A 16,575-nucleotide genomic window follows, 5' to 3' on the forward strand; every position below is an offset into this window, starting at 1 on the left:
TTCGCTACCTGCTAAACTACAACCCCCTCACACTCTTTCATCTTCCTGCTCCCCTACGCTCTTTTATTCATTCCTTTATCTTTATTTCATCAGCCCATCATCTCAGAGTCGAAAAACAATTAGCACAACCCTTGATATCTCATTAACTATAAATGAGATGGTGGAGTGAGGTTAAAAATTCCATAGCTGAGCTGTGCGCCGTGCATCAGATTGCACTGGCGTGCCAAACCTCATCAGACAGTAAACAATCCGTTTGAAAGGTGTATTTTTAAAAGAAAATACGCAGCGGAAATCATCTCAAGGCAGCATTAAATCTTTAAAAGCAATTCTTGTGCATGATTAATTTATCTTTTATTTATTTTTTTTAAAGTAAAGGAGTGGTACTTCAACTTCATCTTTTCAGCTTTATTTTTTGTAAACCACAGAGAAATATTGATGAGACCCGCTGAGGAGAGACATGCCCGCTACAGAGGGGAGTCTCAGCTGGAAACTAGAGGGAGGCTTGTGGGACAGTAAAAGAGGAGAGAGAGAAAGAAGCTGCCACTTTGTTCTTTCATCTCATCCCTCTTCCCTCTCTCTGTCTCTCTGTCTATACCTTCCTCACTAAACTCTCCATCTGCCGGCTTCCACTCGCACAGGAAGCTCTGCATCATTTTCTCTGAAGTGAGTCTTTCTCCCAGTGCTTCCTCCAGTCTCCAGCTCTCTCCTTCACTGTAGTCCCAGCAGAGAGAGAGAGAGAGAGACAGTGCAGCTGTCATGCTTTAGTTCAGATCTGAGCTTCTTCTCCTCGGGTTCCCCCCTAGAGTAGAAACAGCAGGATACTGTATTCACTGAATAAGGTGTGTGTGTGTGTGTGTGTGTGTGTGTGTGTGTGTGTGTGTGTGTGTGTGCGAGGGCATTCATGTATTCTTACAGTATTGTGCCCCAGAACAGCAGTAAAAAGCTCTTTGCTATGTAACTGTTTTATGTGAAGGAACCCAGTCCAATATTTAACTGGTCGTAACAGATGCTGAACTTTTACAGTTATTGTAATGCGGTGCCTTTTCCAGCTGAAATGAAATTCTTGGTACCGACTTGGATTTAGAGATCCCGCAAACGTGAACGTTCAACACAGCAGGAGGCGTGAGGTTTATCGTACAGGCTTAACGTTTAAAATCGAAAGAAATCCTCAGCAGAGAAAGTAAAAGAGAATTCAACTCTGACCTACTGCCAGCAGTAGGCGCGTGCCAGATTTTCTTTTGAAATTATAAATGCTGAGATTATTGTAATGGGAATGCCTACCTGGAAGACAAAACAAGGCTTTATTGGGTACTGTTGCATGATTTAAGCTCACCCTTGAAATAGGTCTTAGCTCTTTAAGACATGGCAGCAGCTTGTAAACATGATCAAGTCAACTTGCTAAAGTTCAAACTGAGCATATGAATGAGGAAGAGAGGTGATTTAAGTGACTGTGAACATGGCGTGGTTTGTTGGGCTGATCTGCTGGGATTCTCTCACACAGCCATCCCAAGGGTTTACAAAGACTGATCTGAAAGAAGAAAATCTCCAATTTGAAACAGTTCCCTGGTTGCCGGGTGATAGTATTTTGTTGATGTTAGACCTTCGAGGTAATAAGGCAGCTGAAACTAAAATAACCACTCATTTCAACCAAGGTATGCAGAAGAGTGTCTCTGAATGCGCAACACGTCAAACTTTGAAGTACAGTAAGATGTGTTAGAGCAGCAGAAGATCACACCGGGTGTCACTCCAGTGAGCCAAGAACAAACTGAGGCTTCAATTTGCACGGACTCACCAAAACTGGATAACAGACGGTTTGAAAAAAGTTGCCTGGCCTGATGCGTCTCGATCTATGCTGTGACATTCTGATGGCAGCATCAGCATTTGGTGTAAACAACGCGAAAGCATGGATCCATCCTGACAAAGGGGGTCCAACCTGCTACTAGGAAGGTGTAAGTAATGAAAAGGAGTGGAGATGTGAGCTATTATCTACACAAAACAACATGTTGCTGTCTTAACATTACAACTCTAGAACTCAGTGACACTGAAAGGTAGCTCATCAACACCAAGCTTTGCTTTGACAATGAAGAATTTCTCATCCTTCACCTCCTGAACAAGATTATTGACCCACCAAGATAGAAAATACACACGGGCTGTGTTACATGCTTTGATGCTGGTGTAAATAAAGGGATTTTCCACAAGCTGCACTATACAGCTACAGCACAACATTAATACCACCTGTCTTATATTGTTTATTATGCTCTTCTTACCCATTGTGGCGTGAATGCAGGATCTCTGTTGGTGTCCTGTCAGCTTTGAAATGTTAGCAGTAGATCCACTGGGTCCTGTGGGTTGTCTTGTGGGGTCCCTATGAATCAGATGTATTCTGGATGCTTAATCCAGTTGAGATATGGGGAGTTGGGATGATTTGGAATCTCTCTTGGGTTCTCTCTCACGTTCTTTGAGCCTTCAGGAGACTTGTGGAATTTGCAGGGTGTTGGGGATGTTTCAGCTCATCTGCAACACTGATTAATTGGGTGGAAAGTGTTGAGGAAAAATCCACATGAATGCCAGGACTTCGCTTTTGCACTGTTGCCAAAGCACTTTCTAAGCCCTGTTTTTAAAGATGCTATTATATTATCATCGCAGAGCTCTGGCAGGGGGTTTATTGATCGAAATACTGCAGCTGGTGCTGCATACAGATTGGTGATGCAACAAAGAAACATTCCTCAGGGATTTTACTCCATATTGACATGATAGTATCACACAGTAGCCGCAGATTTGTCCAGGATGTAAAGCTCCCGTTGGTGCTAAGGGGTCCAAGGTGTGCCAGGAAAATATCCCCCACACCATTACATCATTACACCACCAGTATCCTAAACATGGCATCAGTTCACAACATCACTCGCCTCATGGAGCTTTATATTGTAAGCTAGAGACCTTACGTTAATACAGAAAACCTTTTAAAACAATCAGATGGCAACCTATGAGGAAGCATTTGGCAACAGTGGGAAGGAAAAACTCCCTTTCAACAGGAAGAAACCTCCAGCAGAACCAGGCTCAGGGATGGGCAGGCTAAATGTAGCAATGTTTAGCCTGAGTTTCCTGTTTTTAGCTGGCAGAAGTGGCACTGAGTGTGATCCTCTGCTGTTGGTCACCTGCTTCAAAGTTCAGTGTGTTTTATGCGCAGAGATGCTCTTCTCCATATCTTGGTTGATCCGAGTGGTTATTTAAGTTACTCTTGTCTTTCACAAATATTTTCACTCCACGCTGGAAGTCACTTGAGTCAGGTGTCTTCCCCATCTCTGAGCTCACCTTGACCATGTCTTCAGCCTAAATGTGCTGGGCTACTGCCATATAATTGGGCGATTAAACAGGTGTACTCTGATAAAATTTCTGGTGAGTGTATTTGCTGCATGTAAAGCAGTTTTCCTGATTATCTGGCTGTTAACATATCAACATTGCCTTAACATTAGATCTCAGCAGCTGACAATTCAGCCTTTTGACAGATAGACATACAACTGAAGAGACTGTATCATGTTCAAAATTACATGGTCATGACTAAAACTGATTTAGCTGAATTTTCATTTAACAGAAATGATCTTTCAAACATCACCTTACGCACTGGTTTTCACTGGTTTTCCCAAACTTTCAGGGCAAGGAACACTTTAGTGAAGGAATATCTGCTTTGTGAAGCTTCGCCACAATTACAGCCCTTAATGTGGAAATGACTTGTGATTCTTTTCTTCTGTCTCCTTTGATGAGACAAAAGTAAGGTGATGTAGAGGAGAGAGTATAATTTATTCTAATCAGAAGTCTGAAAATTGAATCACAAGCTGGTCAAACGTAATTGATGTTCTTTCTCAACTCTCCAGTTATGTCTTATCCTCAGATTCATAACGGGAAATGATTCATCTCATTAAATGTTTCCTACTTTGCTGCATGCTGACAAGTTCCCAAACATTGCTTTCCTGTGTTTGAGACAGCTTTTATTTTCCAGCATCCCTCTGTGAGTTTACACAGACATGAGAGAACGCTCTTGTGCGTTTGTCCTTCTTTATTCCCAGTACCCTTCCAACTTCACATCCCCTCTAGAAGCCCCCAAACTGCCCCTACCTGATTAATCTGTTAATGATGGGGTTACAACACCAGACATTTATCCACAATATATCATATTTGCCTAATTGAATTTGCTCAGTGCACGGTAGCGTTGATGTAGCTGTTTGAGTTTTAAAAATTGTCAAAAATGTCATTAACAACCTACTGGAGTTGTCTAGCTGCAACTTCTGTTCAGTTCATTCCCATTTATTTGAGAAGCTCCACCATAAAGGCTTTTATTTATAACTTAATGTAATGTGTTTATATAATATATGAGGTTATATTCAGAGGTTAAATTGGGATTTGGGGAAACCTTAAAACCAGGTACCTGTTCAACCAGTGTAGAAATACTTCACATTGTCACGCCATCTGTTAGGGTGTGATCAGCGAACCTGGGCTGCTACTCTGCTCTTTATTGATTTAGCCACCTGAATTCAACAAAATATAAGTAGATGTTACTCGAACTGCTAGTTTTCAGCTCCTTTGCACTTTAAAACCATTTTTAAAGTTATAATTTGATGACCGGATCAGAAACACTGACCAATACCACCATGTCTGCTCTGTACCGTTCCAAATTACTGTGCAGAAGCCGTACGTGTTCGCCACCTGCATCTAACAGTATTGGTAGTTTCTGACTGCAACCACAATTTTACATCTGCACCATGAACGCATCACAGCATTGAGCATTAAGGATGTGTCGATGGTAAAAGCGAGTCCTTGGATGTCATTATTTTCTTATTACCATGCAAGTATCTCCATGCTGTCACTGGAAGTGACGCCGCGCTGCAGCACATGAAAAATGAACTCATTTGACAGTAATATGCAATAACCTACCTATCAGATTTAATTGTTCATTAACAGAAGGTGCTGGAACGCTGTTTCAGATTATTCCAGCCCACTTTCATCCCTCTTTATGTTTCCTACAAAAGTCCTAATAATTTTGCTCTCTTTGGCTGCCTGTTTTCAACGTTCGTTCTGCTGCTCTTAACCCCATATATATGTATATATATATATATATATATATATATATATATATATATATATATATGGAAAAGGACAACAAGCAAGCACAGATGGTTTGAAAAGCATAATGTCATCGCTTGTATGAGCCAAGTTGCTGTTCTGACTCTGAAATGCTAAAATGTCAGTGGGTGACAGAAACACCAACAGAAAACACGGCTCTCTGTGCCCCCTTCCTCATGACAATAACATAACTCTGACAAAACCTTACGCTAAGGAAATGCTCTCAGTGATGGATTACCAAACTGGACAACATTTCAAGCTTTTCCAAATTGATTTTCATGCTTCCCTGGCGTGGTATGGTATCAGTGGCTCTCATGGTGGAAAATCTCTCTGAAAGATTGGTAGTAAAATTGTAACTGCAGTGTATAGTTTTAATACACTCAGCAGAACTGCATCTTTGTACTAGTGCTAGGTTGGGCATCCTTTATTTCCTCGAGAACTGCCTTAATTCTTCATGCTACAGATTCAATGAGATGCTGGAAACATTCCTCAGAGATTTTAATCCATATTTACATGACAGCATCACACAGTTGCTGCAGATGGATCCATGACAAGAATCTCCCATTCCAGCACATTCCAAAGGTGCTGGACCGGGATCTGGTGGCTGTGGAGGGCATTGAACTCATCGTCGTGTTCAAGTATCGAATTTTGACGTCATTTGTGCTGGAAGCGGCCATGAGAGGATGGCTACACTGTGGTCATGAAGGTTGCATGAGGAGCAACAATACTCAGGTCCAGTAATCAGTAATTGAATCGCCTTTCTTTCCCATTCTGATGTCCAGTTTGAACTTCAGCAGGTCGTCTTGACCAGGTCAAAGTCCATGGTTAGGTGCTCTGAGTTTAACTGGTTAATTAGATATTTGCCTTAGCGAGCAGTTGAACAGGTACAGTAACAAGTAACAAGATTCTGAGCTAAAAGCCATGAAGGTGTGTGCTTTAGAAATGTATCATTAAAGTTCTTAGTAAAAGCTGGCCCACTCATTTGAAATTTCTGATATTTTCCATCGTTACTACGGGCAAGTTAGTGATCATCCTCTGGCATAACAGTTGGTCTAGACTGATATACACTCAGTACTGATGCCAGATCAAGAGAGCCTATTTGCAGGAGCTGTCAGGGGGCATACATTATGAACTTCCACAGAGCAGATTCATTTACATTTACATTTCTCTCGATTAATTTCTGTAGTTTGGAGCAGTTGCTCTGCCTAAAGTCTAAACATCCACTAATCCTCAGACCCATACAGTATATAATATATAGTTGAGAGGGCCAGTGGAAATGTGCAGGCAGGCAAGTCGCCAGGCACAGTCCAGTGTGGCTGCCAGAGAATGAGAGTGACAGTTTGGCTAATTAGAGTACTTTTAATATGCACTGCCTCGATCTCTCGTCTTAGCTCCCTTCAGTCTGTGTATGTGCGGGAACACGTGCTGGTGTGTGTTCGTGTATTTTGAGCTGATTCGCTGTCACCTTGTGTGGTAATTTAGAAAGGTGAGAGAGTCTGAAGAAGTCTAAGAAACCAAATATCCGCCAAACTTTGTTTGTCCTCTGCTTATCTGCTAATTCTTTGGGTTTTTAATCCAAACTCATTTTCTTTGTGGTGCACGTTCTATGATTTGATTTTTAATTAATTATTTTTGTTAAATTATTTATTTATTTTGTATTTATTGGATTTAACCCCAAATTTCTCCAAATATACTCGCTCTTGACACTCAGTACAGTAGTTTGTGTGTGCCAAGTGGCAACGCACAGGCCAAAAAAAAAAGTTAAAGCGTGTAAAACTGCAGTTCCTCTACTGGCCGGCTCCAAAAGTGAGTCAATCCCATTTACTGTTAAAAATGACCAACTTTAGATAATTAAAAGCATGTTTATGGCCTGGTATAACAACCAGTTTCTCTTTCTTAACAGTCCTGTAGCTGCTTTTCATTTAATAGCTCATCTATTTGGATACCGGCTGGATTTATTTGCAGCTGTCTGGTCGCTTTGATTGAGAGTTGTGCTGACCCAGATCACCTATGGCTCGTAGGTGATCTGTCTTCTAATTCCAGAGGTGGCAAAACTACAGACTTTCTGTATTTAAGTAGAAGTACGGATCATAGTGTTAAAAAATACTTCAGCTCTGATTCATCTTCTTTACTCAAGTAAAAGTGAAAAAATACCGGCTCTGAAATGCACTCAGAGTAAGAAAGAAAAAAGTCTTTGGAGTTTGTGTGTTTGCTGATGTTTGTTGAGCTAATGGAAACACTGCATTTGTGCTACAACATGTCACACCTTTATGCTCGCTCTTCTTTGCTAGCTAGAAGTACCGCAACTCATGGACACCTGCAGTCATTAAGGTGTGCCCCCCCCCTCCCCGTCCTCCCCCACCCATCCATGACTGTGGCACATAGTTCCGCATCTTTCATCTTTTTTGACATGAACAGGACTGTCTTTCATGTGTTACTGTTTAGGCATCGGTTTGATGTTTGGAGGCTGTCAGTGATGTGAAATAATAACTCCCCTCTAATGCATTAAACCAAAAGTAACAAGCCTGTTTTGAAGATGTAGGGAGTAAAAACTAAAGGTATTTGTTTAAAAATGTAGGGAGTAAAGCACAGAAAATTGTACTTAAGTACAGTAACGAAGTATTTTATTTGTACTTTTTACTTCACACCTCTGTCAAGTCATTTAACCTCTTGGAACTGTTGACTATCTTGACAGCATTAATTTGATTCATTTTTCATGGAATCACCTGATAAATAGCGTGTTCCTGTGAGGTAGAGGCCACGCGAGCAGTCTTCAGCTTTAGTTTTGGTAGGTGAAATTCTAGACCTTTGTTTGTATGTAAGATAGTAGATGTGTGTCTGTACATTGCAGCTGTACAGTCTGTGCATGCAGCGTGCTATCCAAGCAAAACAAGCTAAATAAAGCTCACTTGTAATGCCAGCAACTCCACTGACACTCCCCACTATCACTTAACTATAGGAACTTCTTTCTCTAAAACTGCTGAGATGTTTATCTCAAGAATGATTGGCCTCATAAGATATTTAACCAGCACCAGGTTGGATATATACCTCCTGTCAAACAGAAGATAACAGCGTAACCACTGACCTAATAACTCCCAAGTCATGTTGTTTGCCTCTCAGCCAGCCTCGACCTTTCCACAGTGTTCTCTTAGTTAGACTGTACATTATTAATGCTGCTTGGCCTCTATGTGTGGCTGCCTGTGTATTGAAGTAAGAAGTGGGGCCCTCCCTTTAGCGGGTTGATTTTAATATGTATTAATACAGTGGTGAGAATGTTTCTCATTATTGCCCTTATCATCATGCTCTATCAAGCCGCCTCCTTCTACAGGCTGGCCCACATTAGGCCGTGATCTTTGAGAGAGACAGCGAGTCTAATTGTCATTTTTAAAAGAAGGTTATTTCACAAAGACAACCCCCGGGGCTCTGTGAGAAATCAAAACCGAAAATGAGCGAAGAACTCCTTCTTTCTTCGCTCTTTTATCTTCTTTAGCCCCTTATTCTTAATTCCATTTCCTTCCCCTTTCTGTTTTTCTTTCCCCCCCCTTCTCTTCCTGTCCTCATATCTCTGCCACCCTCCATCCCTGCCGGAGGCGTCACTGTAAATGCCAATGTGGAGAATGAAGGAGGGTGGTTATTGTTTGTGCCTGGGGAGGGTTCCTTTTGTTACTTGGGCAGGCATAGAGTGATGGGGGAGACAGGCGGCGCGTGCGCACACACACAGACACATAGAAAGACGGTTATTTTGGTCACTGCAGTGTTGGCTGTGACAAGCCTGACAACTACTTGTGTTCCAAACTCTGATGCCGGGTCAAGCTGGAGGCTTCTCCGCTCTGCGTCAGACTGCTTTGATAATACCACATCTAGAAAGGGCAGCTCTCAAGCACAGCGCTTCAAAACTACACTTAATGTAGGTTCCTTTCCACTGTGCAGCAGCAGTAATACCAGGAGTTGTTTGGCTGCCCTTTTCAACTGGCCCACCGGGTACAGGAGCAAAATCTTTCATTCTCCTGGCCGGGAGTGCTCTTTAATGAACCACCCCCATATCTACGGGTGCGTTTTTGTGCATTTCTGTAAATATCATGTGCAAATTTTAAAAGTTCAGCAATAAAGTTAAATCTCCAAAAGCTCCAAATTAAAATCGTTTAATGACCTGGCACAAAAAAGTGTGTTTTACCCTCCCCGGGTGTTCCGATTCGCAGAAAAAAAATCTGCAACTACAGAGTACATCTGTCTCTGGGAGTTTGAGAGTGAGCAAGAGATCTGAGATGTCACAAAGGGAGGGAAATGAGGCTGGGGAGGCAGATGATGTAAGCACAGAGACATACCACACTCACCTGCCCTCGGTAAAAATCACACAGGAGAGATGGGAGATGGAAGGATAATGAAAAGGCTCTGCCAGAGCAGGTTCCCTTCTCACTGTCTTGATAGAAGCCGCCCACTGTCGAGCCCCTAAGCCAATTGTACCACTGCAGTTTAAAGATAAGGAGTAATGAACCTTGCTGGTGATGTACTGAAGTCACAATTTCCAGACAGTCATTTCAGGATAGAACAGTATTGTGCTCCTGAACGTGAATTACACCACTGCTATGAATCCAAAGAGCTTTTTCACCTGCAGCGATAAGCTCCCGGTACAGGCTTAGTGGCGGTTTAGTCATTAACTATATGTGCACTTAATTCTTCTTCACCATTAAAACATGCATACTGAAAGTCTGCACAAAAATGACAACATGAGACCTGAAAATAGGGAGCTCAATATCGTGTTTCAAAGTGAAAAAATTACATGTCCCTGTCTTGTTTTGAGATGATGTTCTTTATTATTATTTTTTGTCATTTTGCCTAAATGTAAATGCACAATCATAGTCATAGTGCAGACGTCAGCTTTAATTCAATAAGTTTTACAGAAATTTTCCATGAGCTGCTTAGAAATTACAGCCATTTTTATGCATGGTCCTCCATTTTTAGAGGCTCAAAATTAATCGGACAAACCAACATAACTTTAAATATGAAGTTGAGAACCTTTAGTCCTCTCCCTTGAGATGCTCTGGCAGGTCTTTACTGTAGCCAACCTCTGTGAGCATGCTCTGTTGAGTTCAGATCAGGTGGCCGAGTCTTCCCATCTTCCTGTCACATAAGTTCATCTTTGTGTCATCTGTTCCAGTAAATGACCAGGTGCAGTGAGTTCAGAGCTTCAACTCCAGAACTTTTATCAAAATAATCAAAGAGGCCTCACCTGGCTGTGAAACTGCATGTCAGTCAAATGTCGAGTTATTTTTGAGCTTGTGTATGGAAATTGACTTTTGGAAAATGGCAGTGAATGCAAAAACTAAAAAAAAAAAAGCAAAACTGTAAAACTTGTAATCTGTACAGATACCTTTGTGGATTTTGTGAGTTACTAAACAAGGCATATACAGAAGCCATATTGTCTACGGTGGCCCTGAGGGGTCAAACACACTGCAACTTCAGAAAACACCAGCAAATAGAAAAATGCTGCAAAAGCACACAAAACACAATCGAGTTTGAATGAAATGCAACAGAAGTAGACGCTGATGTTTTCTTAACTTGCAGTGCGTTTGACCTTTGAGGGCCACCGTATGAACATACTGCAGTCCATGCGCTTAAGTTACTGACATGCAACATTGGACCTCTGAGGCGAATGGAACGCGTCATTTTGTGCTAGCTTGCTGATTGAGAGTTGGTAAAGTAACACGCCGTTTAGTGATGAAGAAAAAAAAACTACTGGATAGTAAAATACTGCTGTAAACAGGTGGATATTTAAAGATTTAAATAGTGCTAATGTTGAATGAGCAAGAAAGCTCTTTCATCATGTTTGTTAGACTGCAAGGATCCATGTGGTTCATTTTTAGTGAGGAACACTGAAGGTAAACATCGCTCTACAGGGTGCCTTTGAAGTACTGAGCTGGAGTTGGGAGGTGATTAGCTTAGCTATACACACTTCAAATTAGGTGTTTGTCACTCTTTATAGCAGGAGGAACAGTTTAAAAAAAGAGCCTGCCTACTAGCACCTGTAAAGCTCACTAAATTACTAAATCTCAATTGTTAAGTCCCCAAACTCTCTGCTCTTGTCCTTTTGATTGTACAAGTGAAGGGTTCACTACATTATCTAATATTAGTTAAGCGGTAAGTGGGCTAACGGCTTACTAACCACACCTCCTGCAAGTGCAGCATCTGTTTTCTGCCCAGAGAGAGAAACCTCATCACACCTACAAATATGAGTTCCATTTGGTTATTTCAGAATGACTACTTTAGTAATAAAATTAAATAAAAAATTAAAATAATGGCTTCCGTTAATGTAAACTGAGCAAAAAAAGTACGATAATTTTTGTTTGCTTTATTATCTCTTTGTTGCAACAATATATATTTTTTCTTTAGCAATAAATCTAAAACAAGTGGAAAACCTGTCTATCTACCCTTAACCTCACAGGACCTGGCGTCCACATGAGGACATCACATTTTGGGTTATTTAGACCAAAATACTCAATTTTGCTCTACAAGGGCCTGATATCCACTTACGAGGACATTATACTGCTACTGTTCTATTGAAATTTTAAATGAATATCCTCATAAGTGGCTCTCATTTTTCTTAGAAACAAAAATTAGGTAAAAAGAGAGAAATTAAAAATGCATGCTGTGGAAGGGTTCGGATCTTAGGAGGTTAAACTGTAACATATTTCTAAGGAAAATGTATTTCTGAGTTGAGCAGCAGAGTTGAGTATCTGAGCTGCACTCATCAAATCTTCTCTGCCAGTGCCAAACAGCTTATTCCACTAGTGACTCTTGGTTCGAGCTTCTGGTGGCCCAGGTCCTGACACTCAGGTGCCTGATCACATGCCTGAGAACATGAGGCCTGCTACAGCACCCAGTTGGTGTCTGCTCCAAGCATGCCACGTTTGACTGATCTGAATAGGGCTCATGCCACAGGGAAACTTCAAGCTGGTGTTCAGTTTGCAGTGTTATTTGAAAGAAGCCCTGGTACCATCTCCACATTGAAAAGCAAATTCCCTATAATGGGGGAGCCGAGACAGGCCACAAATTGGACTACCCAAGAACCAACACCACAAGAAGACTGTTTCCTCATCCTGTCAGCACTAAGGAAACGATTTGCATTCAAGGTTTGTAGGATGATATGGCTGATCGCTCTCTACCCAGCCCGACTGCACACAGCCAATCTCTGGTATCACAGGGATGACAGTCAAGCCCGTTTACACTGGTGTCACCAACATGTGCACTGGAACCTGAACCTGTGGAGGAACTTTATGTTCAGTGATGAGTTTAGATTCTGCTCATGGTGTCAAAATGTGGAGAAGACCGAGAGAAGGCTATGCTGATTGCAGCACTGATAGAATAACAGATCTCAGTGGAGGCAATGTAACAGTGTGTGGCAGCATCTCCCTGGAAAAATAGGGCTCGTCTTTACTGGAGGCAATCTCAATGCAGATACATATCAAGATGAGATTCTGCAACCAGTGGCCATACCACATCTCCACAGTCTGAGACTCAACTCTGTCCTCTAAAATGAGAAAAACCTGTCTCAACAGGGTGGGGTTTATCAGAGACTACCTCCAGAATTTGGGATTGGAGAGGACGGAACGGAGTGACCTCAACCCCACTGAACACTTGTGGGATCAGCTTGGACATGCTGTTTGTGCCACAGTGATTAACACAACCACAATGGGTGATGCGACAAATGTGCGTTGAAGAATGGGACAGCAGTGTGTGACCAAGTAAAATCAATACCCACATACTCCACTCTGTAGCTCAACCCACAAATGCATTTTGCTTACATTTTTTTACCATTTATGGGAAAATAAACAGGCTTTCCAATGGTACAAGATTTATTGCCAAGAAGCATTGTTACAACAACGAGGTAATCGACCAAAAACACAAACGTCCTTACTTCTTGTGCTAAGTTTACATATATGGCAGTTTCTTGTATTTGAAGGCAGACTCTATAAAATGTCATCTTGCTGCAGTCATTGTAAGTAACTATAAAAACAATATACTGGAATACATGTTGTCAAACACATAACACAACCGTGTCAGTAAGAAGTCATTAGCTGATCACTGTTTCAAGGTGAGACCCATCCCTTCTTGTCACATCCAGTATGTTGCATACGAAGTAGCAATGTCGGAGACGCTCACCTCGAGGCTTCAAAACAGGACTTCAGAAACCAGCCGGTGACATCATCACAGCCATCTTTTATACTCTCTGTGATTGTAGCTATTTATGTACTTTATTATTGTATTCTTTTTTTATTGGCGTTATAAAAGCTAATGACAGAAGAGAAAAAGGAAGAAACAACTGAATGCAGAACAGAAGACACATTTTGGATTGAAATACATCCACGTTATAACAGTGTAAATCGGCATGGATGCTGATTTTAAGTTACTTTCTGGTTCTGTAGAAGAGCAAGGATTTTCCAAAGCTTGCCAATGTATCCGTGCCGTACCCCTCAACTAAGAGACCCTCCACAACAGCACACCAAGTTGAAGGGGCTAGACTGGAAACGAGCACAGCTGTTTCCCCTCACAGCTCGGAGCCACTTTAAGTCCCTACACTTTGCAAACTTGAACTTGATCTTGTCTTGTTATTAGCCCTTACCTGCCATAATAATGGTTAAAAACACATTCCCTTTCAATAACCTGGTCTGTAACCAGGATTTGTGTTCAGAGTGTGCGTTCTGCAGACCAGCTCAGGTGCTGTCGCTCAAGTGCTTTCCTCAGATGTGACAGAGCTCCTCCTGCTTTCACAGCTTGAATACTTTTAACGGTACCAGTAAATTCACCTTGTATAAAAGAAATAAATAAATACATGAAAAGCAGTGAAGTAGTGGAGTACAGTCGTCACTTACAATCACCGAATGTGACATAACCGTCCATGTGATGTAAAACGACCAGCATTTGTAAAAGAACTGATTTAGAATTTCTCTTGTAGCCCCATCATTGCACAGCATTAAAACGTCTGCCTTGTATTGCATTGATGTCTGTTATCAGTGCACTCACCTGCTTCACGCACAGCAAAGCCTCTGAGAGAAAATTGTATCGCATAACTATGTGGAAAATTTCCTGTGTTGTTTGAGAAAGTTAAAATTCCCTTGTGTATGTACAGGTAGCCCAGATTTTGCACTATTATTTAAGCTGCTGGCAGTTCAATCTCCAGCCACATCAAATTATTTTTTGTTGTTTTGTTTTGCACAAAACAGCCCGAGAAGTGGGATACGTCAGCAGCGCCGTATGCACAAACGCCGATTGTTCCCTGCACAAAGAAGGAGAATGTCTAGTTTTCTTAAATCTGTCAAAGTTGCTTTTAATGCTGCATATTTGTCAGCATATAAAACACAAAATTTCAAAATATGTTTTGACACATACTGTGCAGAAATACTTACTGTCAATAAAGTTTTCATTAGACAGGTTCATTTGGTCCATTCAACTGCTATCTGTCAAATTAAAATCGAGCAAAGTGAGCATCCCATCCCAACCGTGCTGTCAATCCAAAGTGCGATCTTTATCGAGGGCGTTGTAGATTTGTCAGTATCCATATCCATCCACGTTTTCTTAAGGGGAAATGTTCACCTTCAAGTGGTGTGTAGGTTTGTCAAAACTGATTTATTTTATTTTACATATGTTATGCAGTTTATTTAATAGTAATATATTTAAGTACAAGACAAAAACTTTTTACAAGCATCAGTTAGTCAGAGATTAACCAGTTTTCATTACTGTGATGTCTCCATGATTTTTTACAAAATGGCCTCAGGCTCTAGATCAAAACTAAATATAAATACCTCTGTATGATTTGTCAGCCAGTCTTAACTACATATCAGATGGCAGGACACTGTTCAAGTACCTAAGTAGTGGCTCCATAGTGTTTACGCATTCACCTAACAAATGAAAGATCCCTGATTTAATCCAAGGAGGAGACACAAATCCTTTGAGGGTTGCATCAGGAAGAGTATAAAAATCTGCCAAATCACATCTCAGAGCAACCTGCTGTGAATAAGGAAGCAGCTGAAAGCAGCTTTTTAAACTTTCCTTTGGGATTAATAAGTATCTATGTAATTATTTTGTATCAATACGTGTCAGTTGGTGTAACCCTCAATCACCTGTAATGTGCTCAGTTGCTTGCTTCTAGCTATAAAGATCGTTTAGCTTTGTTTATCGGTTTGAGATGCTGTATTTGTCTCTCAGATTTCTGCCTACACAGTGAGGGTGGCTGCAGGTTTATTGGTTGTTTTGTATTATAAAATGGTCCCAGTTTAACTTTTCAAAATAATAAAGTAACTAATTTCTTCACAGACCCTCTGTGATGCTGGCATGATCGTGGCTCTTTGTGCTGAGGTTTGCCCATTTCCATACTTAACCATGAGATGCATTATCATTACCCCCAGAGGTAGGATCCTGGTGATTTTGGTGAGTTAGATTTCAAATTCAAATCAATGTCTTATCCATGAGCTTCACCTGCTCTTTATGCTAAGTTTTAATTAGTACATGTTTGGATGCTAACAAAAGAAACGCAGGTGGTGACCATAATGAATATTCTATTTGCTAACCATTATTTAAGCAACAGACAGCATAAAATATGTATCTGGAAGCCACCAGATGGTGATAGCTGTGATTTCTATTACTGTGATTGTTAGGGTGCGCCAGTTCTCCTTTAACATTACTGTGGGGTTCTGCAGGGTTCATTCCTGGGTCCATTATTATTTTCTTTCTGCATTTTTTCCCTCACATACAGACAATTAAACAAACTTCCTGCACACTATGTATTCCAGCTTGCCACTAAACACACTTCTGCTCACAGTCTTTGTTTACAAGCTCAGAATTTGCTAGTTGTTCATCATATAAGGTTGAAGAAAAGGGGGGAACAGAGCCTTTAGGTCTGTGGCACCAAGATTTTGGAACATCTCCCACAACATCTAGCTGACTCTGTGGACTTTAAAAAACATTTAAAAAGTTTGTTTAACCTGAGTTTATATAAAGACTTTTACCAACAGTAACTGTTTTTAAAATATTCTCTGATTTAATTTTATTTGTTTTGCAGTCAATTTCACTTAATTTTTTTAAAATCATATTATACTGTGATTCTTCGCAGTTTATATTTATTTTAAACTTCACTTAATTATCATAGAACTCTATTGGAATTGTTTTCTGTCTTGACTTCTATAAACTCTTTCGAGTTCGAGTCACCAGTTTTGATCATATTGAATAAAACATTTTTGTAAATACAACTTTTTTGTAAATATTGGTTATGTTAAAAGAAAATGGTGGATTATCTGTGGTTTGCTTATTGGCTAATGGCTTGACCAAGCAGTTTCACAGTCAGACCCACCCCTCCTTATAAGTGTTGCCAACTTAGCGACTTTGTTGCTATATTTAGCGAGTTTTCAGACCCCTTAGCGACTTTTTTTCTAAAAAAAAAGTCGCTAAAAAAAGACGTGAAAG

General features: G+C 40.7%; 1 long non-coding RNA gene across 1 annotated transcript; it reads right to left on the reverse strand.

The window, feature by feature from the left end:
* Window positions 1-748: 748 nt before the first annotated feature.
* Window positions 749-4,653, reverse strand: LOC309707804. Its single transcript, XR_014277078.1, has 3 exons — window positions 4,637-4,653; window positions 4,424-4,523; window positions 749-799 (listed from the first exon to the last, which is right to left on the reverse strand). It is a non-coding gene; the product is annotated as an uncharacterized lncRNA (long non-coding RNA).
* Window positions 4,654-16,575: the final 11,922 nt, after the last annotated feature.

The sequence above is a fragment of the Aulonocara stuartgranti genome (genome assembly GCF_965226115.1).
Source record: "Aulonocara stuartgranti genome assembly, chromosome: 6".
NCBI classification, from domain to species: Eukaryota; Metazoa; Chordata; class Actinopteri; order Cichliformes; family Cichlidae; genus Aulonocara; species Aulonocara stuartgranti.